The following is a 15576-nucleotide window of genomic DNA, read 5'->3' as shown; positions in this document are numbered from 1 at the left end:
TGAAACAAGCAACGCTCTGATCAATCTATATATATCACAAAATTTGTACATTTAATTTTACTAAAAGCATTTTATAAAAAAGTAATCATAAAACATCTTTTAAACGTAAAATGTAAAACCTTTTTACTACCCCTAATATCTACTTCAAATTTGTTATATATTTACAATTTCTTTATATGCATTAATTAATAATTATCTTTTGGACCTTAACTTTACGTTAATGTTTTGTCAAATATTAACTAACCATGTCCTTTGTTTTTAATTTTTTGTTTTTAATTTCTAGTATAAGTAAATGGAATGAAAAAATATATCAATTGTTTTTACAAGATAGCATATTAAAAATCTTTTTCTGTAAGGGAGCAATATAAACAATTTTCCTAAAATTAAATAAAAAATAATTATTATATTTAAATACATATTACAAAAAACAATATAACTATTTTTATTAAAATATATTTATCAATATATTTCTTAATTATAAGTGATCTTTTTTTTTTCCTTTTTTTTTAACCTTTTTTATTTTAAGCACGGTTATGATAAAGTTATATTTAAAAAAGCAATTGGTATTATTGTAAGTAGCAGCTTTATATCTATTATCTTAATTCTTATTCAAATTATAATCTTTTGTAAAAAAATTGTTTTTGTGCTAAAAGTATTTTTTTATAGCTTGAAATTAAACTGAGGAATACAAAAATTATAGTTTATGAAGTTAGAATATTGAAAAAATAATGTTTTTTTTTTAAAGTACTATTTTTATTAAATTATATAGAACTTATTTTTAAACATGGTATAAATCTTCAAATATTTAATACAGCAGTTCCGTTATTCTATAATTCTTTCTATTCTCTGATTTTTATTCCAATGTTTACATTTTCTCGTTTCGGTTATGAAAGCCATTGTTTTAAAAAAAACATATAATTTTTTATTATTATCTTTTATTTCGAACGATAAATTCTGTTTATGTCTCCGTTGCTTCAGAATATAAAATAATTTTCGGAAAAATTAAAATAATAATGAGGGTTGCGTTAAGCCGTCGACGATTATTGTTTACATCATTCTGAAGTGTTAAGAAATATTGGAACTCTCATAGCGGTCAGTGATAATTACCGACCCAAATTTTAAATGATTTTTTCTCCAATAGACCCTTGCTTTCACTTTTACATAATTATAATAGTGTTTTATATTCTTTATTACCTATTTAGTTGTTCATTTTGTTATGTTAGTTGGTGTAGGGTGTCTTGAGGTACAAATGAAAGTATTAAAAAAAAATACATTTTTTGTTTTGGAACTGTTTATTTTTATTTGTTTGTTATTATAATAAATAAATAAATTGAAAATAATTCTATATGCTTTTAATATATTTTTTTTAAATTTTAAATGGTTACAGTATAGAACTATTATAAACTCCAAAAAAAAAAGGAAAAATAATTTTTCAGTTCCTGTTTATATTAAGGTTTATTGAGTTATAAAAAATTAATTTTGTCATACATTTTTCAATGGACTTTCTACATTATTTGCTTTTTATTGTGTGATATCATTATTATTATTATTATTTTTTTTTTTTCTAAGACACTAAAACCCACTTTTATTATCTTGTTTCTGTAGTCAGTGGTCACCTTCATTCAAAACTAACAAGATTAGACTATTTTTCAGAGTGCTTAGAGAACATTTGCATTTCATTATTAGAGCTAGTGTTCATTTTGGCATAAGAAAAAGCAATTACCATGCTAACAACGTCTTGTTTGTATCCCAATTCCGAACCGATCGCGTCCTAGTCAAATCGCGGACAATGAAATAATTAGTGTATTATAAATTATGATTAACGGGACAAATAGCTGTCATTACAAGTGGGAGGACAGCTCCCCCACGCGATACCACTTAATATTCTCTAATAAGAGAAAAGCGGGGTATTATTCTCATAATGGATTCTTGTCTCAGAACGTTTTCATGCTAATGGCACACAACGCCTTTCTGTACGCCATTGAATATGTATACCTGGAGCCCCGTCCGACGGTGGATCTGGTCGCTAATGAAATGGTAACGTTGTAGGAGTGAAATGTGTCAACGGGATGTGGACTTTTGGTACACCATTGTATTTATAATAATGATAATTTATTCAGTTGCGCGACAGGCGTGCCGAATGGAGGCCGCTTCATAAATCCAGCTCGGAAAAGGGTGGATATCAAAAATGTATGTGTATTGTTGATAAATCAATGTAAAATATGACGTTGAATTCCTCTAGTGCTTTATTCAAAACCTGATTGTTGTTTGTTGAGTGTGTTTCTGAACAGAAATGAATTTCAGAAAGGTATTATTACGAAAATTATCCTAACTTTGTGAGATATTTATGAGGGATTGCATAGTCGAAAGCTGTGAGGTGGTTTGCCGCTTTTCTACTCCAACTCTCTTTATAACTAGAACTATTTATCAAATGTGTACATCATCGTACAGATTAAAAAAATTTATTCTCCCTAAAATAATTATTTAGAAAGTATAAATCAATAACCTAACTATTCATCCTATTTAATTTTTAATTTTATTTTAAACGTTCCATGATTGTAAAATGATTAATCCTATCACAAATTAAAATTTATATTTTTATTCTCGTATTGGTGCTATAATATTTAACATTAATTCTAATATACATATAATGAAACACTGATTTAAATAAAAAATAAAGAGATAGTCTTTTGAGAGTAAAATTAAGGTTTTCTTCTGTATTTATATTAGTTTATTTATACTTGAAGTATATAAAATAGAAAAGTAATAGAGTAGAATACATATTATTTACATATAATATAGTAAAAAGGGTATTGTAATATAATAATATATAATCTTATTGCATTATGATCAATTAAAATATATTTTTGTTTATTAGAAATGAATCGGGGTGGTTTTGCTAGACGTTTTCTGTTGTAGGTCATTTAGTATTTGTATAAAATTATCTCTACAATGATTGGAAATAAAGGAATTATTTTTTATATAACCCCATGTAGCTTTTATGGTCATTATATGTATATTTTAATTTTTAATTATTTAATAAATTCAACTTTTATAGTAATAATAAATAAACTTAATGGAAATTCGTAATCTGATTCTTAACTATCGGTTTATTCATAAAACAGAAACTTTAGTATGTAACATGTTACAAATCCCCTATTTTTGAAAAGTAACTGACATATCATGTAACCTGAAATGTCTAGACTCTCTCTCAGTGAGTGAGTGAGAGTGATCATGGAGACAATAACGACGTTTTATTTTTAATATTATCGATTATACAGAATTGAATTATTTTTAAGTAATTGATTATCCACTTTATAGAAGAAGCAGATCGTTATGAAGTGATTTTAGAGAGCTACAGTGCGCGTGTCAAGAAAATAAGAAAAAGAAGAAATTAAATGCGTTTCTGTTCCGCATAAAATTAGCCATCTTGTGGCCTGTATAGAAAATAATAAATTACTCTATTAATGTATAGCTTGTGGTGTTTCGAATCCGTTAATCTTGAATCCCGTTATGTTTTCATTAAATTATTCAAATTAATAGAATTGAGTCAAATTGATTTATGGATGCTCATTTACGATTGTTTAAAACAATTTATCAAAATAAGTAATGATTAGAAAAATATGTATAAATCTAATATGAAAACAACATTTACTTCAAAGAGACGTGATGTGTCACAATCCCTGGAGAAATATGCCTCCATAATTTCTTGTGTAGAAAGCATCGACAGAATCCTAAGGACTTGGCATCATTTGTTATAAATAATGTTGAAGTGTTTTATGTTTTATAATTTTTTTTTTAAATATTACTACAAAAGAGAGGATACCGATTTCTTATCCATTGTAATTTTCTTTAAAGGGGATTGGTAAAAAAAGTGTTTGGTGACATTTTAGGAAAAATAAATATTTTTGATCTGATACTACTTTCTACATAGTACCTTGCTTAATATTGCTAGACTTTAGATTGTTGTTTTCAAATTTATATGGTAGTAACCACATACAATTTTTATCATCTTTTACCTCAGACAGTCTCATATCATATTTGTTTTATTAACGTGTATTGGAAGCAGGTTTTGGTGTCATGTCTATTTAATAATTTTAGAGTAAATAATTATAATAAAATGCTAATAATATTTACTTAAAATTTTATTGTGCAAATTATTAATAGAAAATAAATGTGTGTTGCTGCGATTAATCCCATAGCATTAACGAAAATGAGCATTGCATTTTGAAAGATTGTTGGGTTCACAACTTAATCTCATAAGAATTCTTAACACTTAATTCTTCAAACATATAACTCCTCATAGGAACGTAAATTTAAATCGTGTAAACCTTCATAAAATTAATATTAAAATACTTTAGATATATTCAATTAAATTCATGAAAAATTTAGGTTTTAATTGAATACATTTTTCTTTTTAAATAAAGTTTTTATGAAAACTGTTTAATTTGTTCATGCGTTTTTAAAACCGTTGCGATTGTTTATAATTGATAGCAGAAGCTCTGTAAGCTTTGAAATATTAACAGCACTATTTAAATTTGTAAAAAGTAATCATTACATCAGTCTAGAGATATCTTATTTCCTCTATCATTGTAAAATATCATTATATATTTTTTCCTTCCTTCCAGATATCTTTAGAGTGGTTGATTTATAGATTTTTAAAATTATATAAAATTATTATAGACTTCATTTTTTGATAGTGATAATAGTATGTAATAAAAATATTTTTTCTTTCAAAGGTGATTTTATTCTAAAGTCCATTTTCCTATGTTGTAAATAAGGGCTGTTATTTTCATAGATGAAGAACAATTAGCTTCACAACAAAAGGTGACAAACAGCGGATGGCACGTTCTTGGCCAGTTTGTATTAAAAGGTTTAATTATTATTGGGTGCTTTAAGGTAAATTATTCTCATGTAAGTACTTGATTTTCGTTTCCAGCTTACATAATAGGAAAATATACCAGTTGCAATGAACATTCTTATCTCGAAATACGCAATAACACTTTTCACTGTTTACAAACAATTCATTTTAGCATTGCTATTAAGAATACATGAAACACATATGTATTAGAAATATAATTGGATATAATACAAAATGCTTTTTATATTATTTCGCAAAAAAAAATATTTTTTATGTTTTGTAATGAGCGACAATAGGAGAAATCAGATTGTCTTTTTACCCGCTATGTAAACACTATGACATTTTTACTTTAATTTTATGAACTATGTCGGTTTCAAAATATTCTATTTGGTGTAAAACACTTCATCCGATTTGGTAATATTACTTGAACTTGCATGAAATGTATTGGCAAATGTCAAATGCATGAATTTGAACTAAAGTAGTAATTCTAGATATTGTATAATGAAAAATTTTATAATTTTAGGCATTTATAACTGTTAGCATATTTTCTGTTATAATTTTGTTAATCATTTTAAAATTAAAGCATAATGAAATATAGATAAAGTAAAGTATATGCTAGATATAATAACATATTATAGATGTTCAAACAGATTTCCCAAATAATTGGTGATAATTCAATCTACATTTTTTTTTCTAGATAATGCTTATTGGATTTTATTTTATTGTTCTCTGTTAGATACTTTATGTATCATTCATGGTACTCGGTCTAAATTTATATAATAAAAAATCTGATGGGCTCATCTCATGCTTCGATTAAAAAACATAAGAATTATATTATACTTCATATTCACAACTTCCTTACATTAATTTATGCGTTTAACTTCCTATAAACATAGGTTGTTCCAAAGTAATCAAATTATTTTCTAAATATAACGTAATTATTATCTATGTATAATATAATTATTGTCTATATGTAATTTATAATGAATTTACTCCTCTACATATTCGCTTATGTGCCTATTCTTTCTTCATTTCCAATATACTCTATTTAAAATACTTATTCTAAAATTGAAGTGCAATCTTGGTGGTTTTCAAAATAAGATTCTTGACCTTTACGCCAACAAAATCAGAGATTGAAGTGTAGGTGTAGAAGAAGCTACCAACAAGACAAATAAATCCCTAAAGGTTAATAAATACTGTATTGGTAAGGAGTTTGATGACGAGTAGGCTGAAGACGTAGGTTGAATAGCACCTGCCAAATGTGATAGTATGGGTTTCCTGGTAGTTTATGGAACTAACATACGGCCTACGGGGTCGTAGTAATAACTTTATTGTATATTTAAAAGTTGAATTCGGAAAAATTTGATGTTCCCACAAACTAATCAATCATCTGCATTATAGTATTGGAAGATAGACCGGGTGGTGGTCAATAAAGGTACAAAATAGTAGAAAAAAAAGCCATCGTTTAGCCCAAAATTGGCTGTCCCAATTGAAAAAAAAATTAACAACTGACCTTTGACTGACAACTGAAAGGTTGATAGCTGTCAATCAGGAAAGACCTGGTGAAGCCCGTCTACATTTTTGTATACTTGTGAAATTCATCAAAAATACCTCTTTGATTAAAAGTATTTTCAGCTGATTAACTTTAGCAATTATACATAACTTCAATTATACTTTACTCAATTATGATTAATTGAATTATAATATTACCATCCATTGATGTTCTTCTCTATGCTGTTATATATACGTATGGAGCTTTTTCTATTGGAAGTCTAATAGCATTAGTTTTGGGCAAAAAGTCATTGGAATTACATTTTATTATAATTTCTAATTACAGCTATTTGGGTTTGACTTGTAGTTGTAATTGCAGACTACTATAATAATTACAATGTATCAAGTATTTCAAAATACTGATTTACATTACTAGTAATTTTATTACTACAATAAATTTCCAACCTTGCCTAATGCAGTAATACTTTTCCCTAATACGTTAATTCAAACTATGAAGTTCGAATACCTTATCTTATAATCATGAAATATTTTTTATTTACCACATAAATTTAAATATATATTTTAAGATGGTAATAACATTAGCCATTATTGGAGGTACGTCCCGACAATGATGGGTTTCCCAATTGCTAAGACTGTTAACAGGACAGACACCTGAGGAAGGTGGTGGGGGCTGGGGAAGTGGTTGGAGGGGGGTGAAGGTGGGGATAGCGGTAGGCGGGGCCAGTGCGGCAGGCCAGTCGCCCCTGGGTCGCCAGTGTGGTGTGTTATCTTAGCTGTGTGTATGCCCTTGCCGTGTTGACATCGTACGAGCTCTAGAACACAACCGTCACTCTCACGGGGAAAACGATATAGTTCAGTGCACTGTGGGTTTTGTGTGTCTAGTGTCAACTGCATACTGAAACCTTGCCGCTTCTCATATGGTAAGTCATACATAAATTGTTTCTGTTCAAAATATTTATACATCCAACTGAGATTATATTAGAGTGCTAATCATTTTATTTTTAAATGTACATAAGCATCAAAATATTATTTTGAAGTTAGTTATTACAATTCAAAAATTAGTTTGTTTTGTTTCCTAATCAAATATTCGCACAATTTTGATTTTCAGAACTCAGAATGAAAATATTTTGGGTGCATTTATATTTTACTATTAACGATAGTATATTTTATGTGAGTAATGTACAGACTTTATAAAATATATAATAAGCATTAATTAAAACTTTGACAACATAATTTTTAAAAATTTCTTTACATTCATATTTGATTGTTATTCTTTCTGATATTAGTGTTTATTTATACGCTCAGCATTTTATATAATAATTAGATTTATACATGGATGAAAACGATTTCTTCCGTTTTCCTTTTAATGTGTTCTTTCAAGTTATTTTCCGTTGCCTCTAAAATTTATTTACAATATTTATATAGAAAAAAATTATTTAATATTAATTATGGCATTAATATCATGTTCTCTATTATGTATTTATATGTATTAACATGTTAAAAGTGTTTCTTCAGACTTCCTTGTTAGATAAGAAGCTTGGATTAGAGTAGATTCGGTTGTTATTGGGAATATCTTTGTTTGATTATTGAATTCTCTTGTTTTATAATTCGTTTGAAGTAGCATCGCTAGACGTCTAAAGTTCTGAATGTAATATTTTTATGTTTACCACTTATGTCTGATGGGAATAAAAATTTGCTTCTGATTTATTCATCAATAAATGGTCATTATATTGCAAATAATTTATATGAATTTGCCTTCACTTTTCTTCCTTGTTTGTTAGTGAGCGTTAATAATTTAATTATTTTAATGATTAAAGTTAATTTTGAGTTTGTTTTATTTTAAATGTACCAATATTTTTTTTTTTATCGCTTTTTGTTGAAATGTTTATAATTTTAGATTATTTCAATAACCATTTCTGTTTCTATATTACTTATTTAATTTCGTGCAGCGTCCGAATAATAATCCGAAGGTAGAACCAACCTTAGAAGATTGTCATAACTCAATAAGACAATCTACTCAGAATTTATAAAATAGTTAATGTACACTATATACTGAAATTATTTGTTACTTATATCTTTGAAATCACTGTGTTGAACATGTAAATTCATATACAATTTTATTTCTGCACTTACTAATTCTCTTAATTTTTTTTTTCATAAATGATTATAACGTACATAATATTTTATGATTTAGTTTAAAAAAGCATGAACTAAATTGACTTTATGAATGGCACAGTGCCAATTAGTCATTCTGATGAATTTGAGTTCATAAAATGATCCTTAACAATCTATTGTTAGACAAATGTGTTAAGTAAATATCCGATGTACAAACATTCTTCAACTTTGAAATCACATTTCTCAATCTAATAAATGTATATATATATATCTATACATATATATATATATATATATAAAGACAAAAATAGATTGAATTGCGGAAGTTTTCTGTCGAAAACATACGTTTTCAATCTTGAATTTTTAAAATAATTTTTCATGTACGTAATAAGTTCTTTATACTTAAACAAAATTATGCTATTCATCAGTATGAGGTTAACTTATTGCGCGTCTATATGTTGTTGATAGCCTCCGATAGCCTATTTATCAAATTTTATAATAATTTGTAAATTTATTAAATAGGTTATATAAAAAAGTTTTATGTAACATCAAGCATGAATTTTCTTTTTTGATAAGAATGGATGGCAACTAGTTTGTATCCGTTATTTTATTGACCCTGACATTATTGTTGCAATTTTCTTATACAGAAGAAATTCTTGAACAGAAATATTTCCCAGAAAAAAAAAAAAGTAGACTATTATGCTGCTGAAACATTTAAATTTAATTTTATTTGTTAATTGATATTTATTGACTATTGATGACTAGAATTGGAAGATATTTTGCATAGTTTAGCTATTTTGCATAGTTTTCTTGAACCTTAATTTGTCATTGCATTTTTTTTTTTATCTTGGACTGAAAAATGTCCAGAATAAATGTCTACTATAACTCTGATAAAGTTTAATTTGATTTTAATTATTTATTATGTTAGGATAATTTTTTTTGAGATAATAGTTTTCCATTCTGAATTAATTGGATTTGAGTTGATTTGTTAAACATACATACAATTTCTATAAATTATTGAAGACTTGAGTGGATAGATAATGTTATGTTGCAAAGATATAAAAAATTGAATTTAATCCCTATTTTTTACTGAAAAACTCAAGCTCAAGCATTTTTAATTTCTGATAGCTAACACAAATTAAAGTTTATAAAAAAAAATAAATTTTAATTTAGGAAAAATTTTCTTGTATAAAATAAAGATAAAAACCTTTATTTTTCCTTCAGTGTCACTTCATCCACTCATGTCTTATTGTAAATGTACAACCTTACAAAAAACCTTTATTCTATGAAAATAATGTAATTTAGAGATATTTTCACTCCTTTTCATTTAGTCATTAAGATAGTAAAATCGGTAAGTACTGGGATTAACATTCTATTATAATATTTATGTTTTTATCTATTTCATTTTTTATATGTATCTCTAGTAATATGTATAATTGATATTAATCAATACATGTTTTCTTTAGTAATGCAGCTTGAGGCATTTGGCAGTTGAGGTTCTGATATAAAAAAAATTAAGTAATTCAAAAAATTCAAATTTAGTTTGTTGGTGTAGAAAAACACACATGATTAGTCAATTGGTTCAAATATCTTCACAAGCCATTATTTTTTGGCCTGTTTTCAAAAAATAAAGTTTAGTTCTATACTTTCTTAAACCATATATTTTCCTATTCTGTAAAAATGTTTTTAGTGATTTATTTTTCCCATTTCAGAGCTTCAGTTCAGTTTTCGGACTTACTATTGATATTTAACTCTTTATTGAAGAAGAAATAATAACTAAGTAATTATAAAAACAAATTTCCTATAAAATTTTATTTGGATAACTCTCCTACAGTTACATGGATTATATATTTCAAATCGCTTCATTACTAAAGAAAACAGTTATGTATTTTATTTTTTTAATTGAACATATTTAAAAGATATTACTGTGGGCTGGAATTTCTTTCTCTACTAGTGTCTCCTATAGACGGTCCTTAAGTTTACTATCTCTAGGTACGTTCAATTCAAAGTAAATAATAAAATATATATTTTAAGTTGTGGCACTATCAAAGTGAAGTGGAAGTGGTCACATATTGAGATTGAATGTATATATTTTTCTCTCAATGGTCGATTTGGCGTTAAAAACATTAGACTAAATTCAAATTTTTCTTTTGAATTTTATCTAATGTTTTTCCGGATCCCAGCTCAAGTTTCTAGTCTCAATTACCAATCATGTTCTGTCACGGCCCGTGATATCTCCGATCAACCGTCTCGGGCAGCAGCAAATGTCCAAGAGCTTGGAAAATTTATCGACCAATTACCGCTTAATCCACTATCGGCAAATTATCTGTTTGGCTAAAGGTTGTGAAAATTTCCGCCAGACTGTGTCGTCAAGACTTTCTCCAAAGCGCTGACAGATCTGGAAAGGCTATCTCGGGGCTAGAGCCGCGGTTACAAAACCTGTCCCGGCCACCTGTCTCCCGCGCAGCATTTCAAATATCTATCTTAATTAAAATTTAATATTCTATCCTCTTCTCGTATTATCGATTTTAATCGATAGTGGGAGACTGTCATTATGTTTTTTTTAAATGTTTAGTGTTGTTGTTTTTTAATGCTCCTAGTAACTGATTGATTCGAATGGGGAATTAAGCTCCGACAAGTTGAGGATTTGTCGTTAGTTGAATGTTTTTTTTTTTTTATTTCCATTCAAATTTATTCCTAATTACTGTACGTATTTCTGTGATAAATATAACTTTTATCATATCCCAGGTAATTTGAAGATAATTTCGAGAAGTATAGACATGTTAATTATAAATTTGCTGGCAGTTTTTAAGAAGCTATAATTTAAAATTATTATATTTACTGTTTACGTTTATAATAATCAAAATTTTCTGTTTGAATTAGTTGTAATATTTTCCCCTGTCCTCCATAATTATGTTTCTAATTACAATAGCCACAAAGAATGTGTGAATTATTAGTCAATTATATCATTAAAAACAAAAAAAAAAATTAAAAAGAAGATGTGCGCACTAATCAACTAGTATTTTCTTTTTTAGATTTTCTTTCATAAGCTTTATCCGTAGTTTTACAAGAATTTTCATTTCACAATAAAACTCAAGCCTCTGCCTTTATCACTATTAGATATGCTGGCATACCTACCAGTATATCTAATAGCGATAAAGTTAATGTTGTTAGTTGAAAAAATTATCATTACAGCTTATAAATTAAAAAATGTATTTGTATATTGGTTGTTCCGTTAAGTTTATAAATGAGTTCTAATATTCGTGGATTCTAATACGGAGAATAATTAAGGAAATGATTTCGAGTATTCTTTAAAGTATTAATTTAATACCTGTTTATGTAAAATAATATACTATTATTTTCAATATTTTATATCAATCAAATATACTTTTAGTAATTGAATAGGTCATTAATATACAAATAATAATTGATTTAAATATATAAGTATGTCTCCCTGTAATTTGATTGATTGTAATTTAGTACTATATTAACTTTGTATATACATTTACTTTTTTAATGCATTGCTTATTTCTTTAAATATTGGTTTATCGCCTACTTAATAACTGTAAGAAAGATAGGGAAATATTTCTTGTTGTTAATATAACTAGTTTTTTTCTCTATTATTTATTTATTTATCTTTTCGATTTAGATATTTCTTTGTCTTTATTTAAATTTTCTGTATATAAGGTGTTGTTAGTGTACTCGCCTATTTCCATTATCGGTCAATCAGGCAGAATATAATGTAACTAAAAAAAAACAAAAACAGTTACTAAGTTAATATTAACTATACTAACTTAAACAAAATTCGAAGCAAAAACTATTTAAAAATCAATTGTTAATAATCTCAGTTAAGCCTAATTCTTTTATATTGATTTAGAAGAATGGAAATCGTCTCTCATTTTGGATAACGCCTCTTAAGTCGTAAAAAATCAACAATATGATTTTAATTTAGAAAATATATAGTGATATATATATATATGCAAATATATTTTTAAGAAGTTATCACTTGTATGCTGTAATATAACATTATATCCTACAATAATAGTTTATTAATTTCATTATATTTAGTTTTTGAATGCATTATCAATTGTATTATTACCAGGCTTAGGAAATTATAGACTTGGTTGCTATAAAAGCGGGAACCACTTGTTGAAGGTATTCCATCTGCCTTCCCTTTAAAAGGGATCTCCATTGTTTTAATGACTTTCTTATTATTGGTTGTCATTTCATAGTTTTCAGCTAATATAAGTTCTGTATCTTATTGTTTTATTTATAGAAACATAATTTTTAATGTGTAAAAAATTAAATAATGTTGGAAATATTAATAATTCCCATATTGATTCATTTTTACCCCTTAATTCATGCTAATTTATTTTTTAATAGTTTATAAAAATTATTTATTGTAATTATACATACTTTTAATGAATAAGAAGAATGTCCATTGAGAAAACCGCTGTAGTTGTTTTACGTTTTTACATTGTCAGGACATTTCAAAAGTAGAACTGCCTAATAAAGCAATATTCCCTTTTCAATGAACTTATTGAAAGAGTAACATCAGTTATTTCCATTAATATAACTTATGCTCTCTAATCAATGAACGTAAATGATTTATTCTGTTTTTAATTACCCTGGCTTAATTACTGTTATGTAGTAATTTAATTGACAGCTTTTGAATTAATAAGTTTGTTTCTTTTTTCGTGGGTATGGATAAGTTTTTACTTTATAATGAACTATATAACTTCTATTTTTCTTATTTTTAGAGGTGTTATATAGTATCTTAAGGAATTTTAATAAAGTATTATTTGGATAAAAAGACCAGTGTTAGTTCCTTGGGGATTTTCTTTAACTCAATTATTTTATTTTTAAAACCTTTTTTTATTTAATTATCAAAAGTTAAAATTATTCCTGCTCACAAAGATTGATCAGGAAAAATCATTCTTGAATGTATATGAAAAAATGAATTTCTAGATTTAATAATTTTTTTAATGAATTAAAAAAATTGAAAAACATCTATTTTTTTTTTTACATTCTTAACAATTGTTTGCTCTTTCTTCATTAAAATGTGAATTTAATCTATTTCAAGATATGTTATTATTTTGTTTCTCTATAATTTATCTGAGAGTGATCTGTAATTTAAATATCAAATTGAATTTTGAAATAAATTAAGTATATTGTTCTATTTTGTAAGGTAATTTTGACCTAAATAATAAATTTCAGAGTTGTCATTAATAAATTTAATGACAACCCTGAAAATCTAAAATCCTTATATACGAGTATAAATGACTAAAATCTAATGTAATTTTGCGTTCTGTGAAGGTTATACTAGTTGCATATCCAAACGTTACATGATTACTGCAATGTGAAGGAGAAGAAATATTAATGACTTTTGGATTAATATTCAATTTTTATTTACTTTATCTAAATATGAAGGAATAACCAAGAAAAGAAAAAAATAAATACCGATTTAAGAATAGACAAATCTAGTAATAGTCGAAATACATTTTGCCTTAATTTTGTTTCTATTTCTAGGAAAAATACTAGGAACAATTATTTTATGGATGATCAATAGTTGGATTAATATTTTAGAATTACGGAATAGTTTTACTCAGCACATTGTCGGTTGGGTTCAGAGTCCATATAGTCTTTTATAATTATTTTTCTGATGTGCAGTCTTTGTTAAACTTTCAGTTTACCTATTAATCTTAAATTATCATTGAAAATTGATTTTAGGTAATTTAATTTTTGTATCAAATTTACGATACTGTAGCTCATTTATGTAGTCCAATCATATTTCCAGATTTATTTCAAAACAGCATTGAATTGGATGATGATTAAATAGCAAAGTTTTATATTTATTATTATCACTTTTTTATACCAAACAGACAAAGAAACGAACTTTAAATTCAAACAGTGTTTAGTTTCGATACTATTTATTTTATTGTTAGTGATTTTTAACTTTTCAACTAAAAGTATATTTAATTATTTTATTCCTTTTGCTACTATATATATTAACAAATTGGTCAAAGTAATGGATAATAGTTTCCCCAAATATGAAGAAAGCATTTTCTAACTTTTATAATTTATTTTATTTTAATAGTAAAATAGTTTACACTAGATTATAGATTACACTTTATCTGTTTGTTATCTAAAATTCATTATAATTGATCTTTTCGTTCTCTTTTTCGTCAATGTTTAATAAAAAACTAGCATAATCTTATAAAATTTTGTTTTATAGGCTATAATAATCTATAATTCGTTACATAAACCCAGACTACTGGATTAGCTATTCGATTTTTGGTTGCTACTTTATGCATATGTAGCTTCAATTTATTTTCTTATATGTTTCAAAATCTTCCTTTCCTTTTTTGCTAAGTTTATTGTCATAATTTTATATGGTTCACTTACCTATTGTTTTTAAAATATTGCTTGTATCCTTTATTTCTACAAAGTTTTAAGGCTCCTCCGCTATTCTTAAAAGGACATTCCATCCTGATAGGTGGCTTGGAAAGTGAAACTCGTATGAGTGGACTGTTTGTTTCACGGTCTTTGAGCTGAGGAACTGAAGAGCTAATCGTGGCGTGAACCTGAGCCTGGAATCCGGTACCCCAAACAGTCATTAGCCAGAATTAGTAGGCACCGCTACTCCGCCTCTCTCGTTCTTCAGGGACTGTCCATTCATAGCCATCCTACCTTCGGCCATTAAGCCCTGATTGGCTGTCTGTTTTATTGATTTTCCTTTCTAATCCAGTCTTGGCTGGGAAACTTGATGTCTCATCAATAAATAGAACGATACTCAATTTAGTACTTCCTCACTTCCTTCTAGGAATAGGCTTGTTGAGGTTAATAATCTGAAAGAATTATTAGAAAGACGCCTTTATCGATACCAGTTGATAGACTAAAAAAAATTTAGGGTTCCTATGATGATACGATGTCTTAGGGACAAGAAGGTGAATCAAAAAGTCGATTTCTTTGTGAGAATCCAACTCTCAAATAATCCACACGAAAGGATAATAATTGTAGTCCCTAGAAAATCTGTATTCAAACGAAGTGAATGTTGAATGAATGGGAATATTTTATTTTATTAAATT

The 15576-nt window shown here is 26.7% G+C and overlaps 1 protein-coding gene across 2 annotated transcripts in view; it reads left to right on the top strand.

Moving 5' to 3' along the window:
- Window positions 1-15576, top strand: part of klu (klumpfuss) — a 61064-nt gene that overhangs the window by 12016 nt on the left and 33472 nt on the right. Inside the window, exon 1 of one of the 2 annotated variants that reach the window (XM_014434677.2) lies at window positions 7121-7293. The exons of the other annotated variant lie outside the window; for it this stretch is intronic. The gene's annotated coding sequence lies outside the window, so the exon portion shown is untranslated. Of the gene's footprint in view, window positions 1-7120; window positions 7294-15576 lie in introns of those variants that run through there. 2 annotated transcript variants of the gene reach the window in all.

This window comes from Halyomorpha halys, unplaced genomic scaffold (genome assembly GCF_000696795.3).
Source record: "Halyomorpha halys isolate HHAL.00 unplaced genomic scaffold, Hhal_1.1 Scaffold1410.1, whole genome shotgun sequence".
NCBI classification, from domain to species: Eukaryota; Metazoa; Arthropoda; class Insecta; order Hemiptera; family Pentatomidae; genus Halyomorpha; species Halyomorpha halys.
This window is presented reverse-complemented; position numbering and strand designations above follow the sequence as displayed.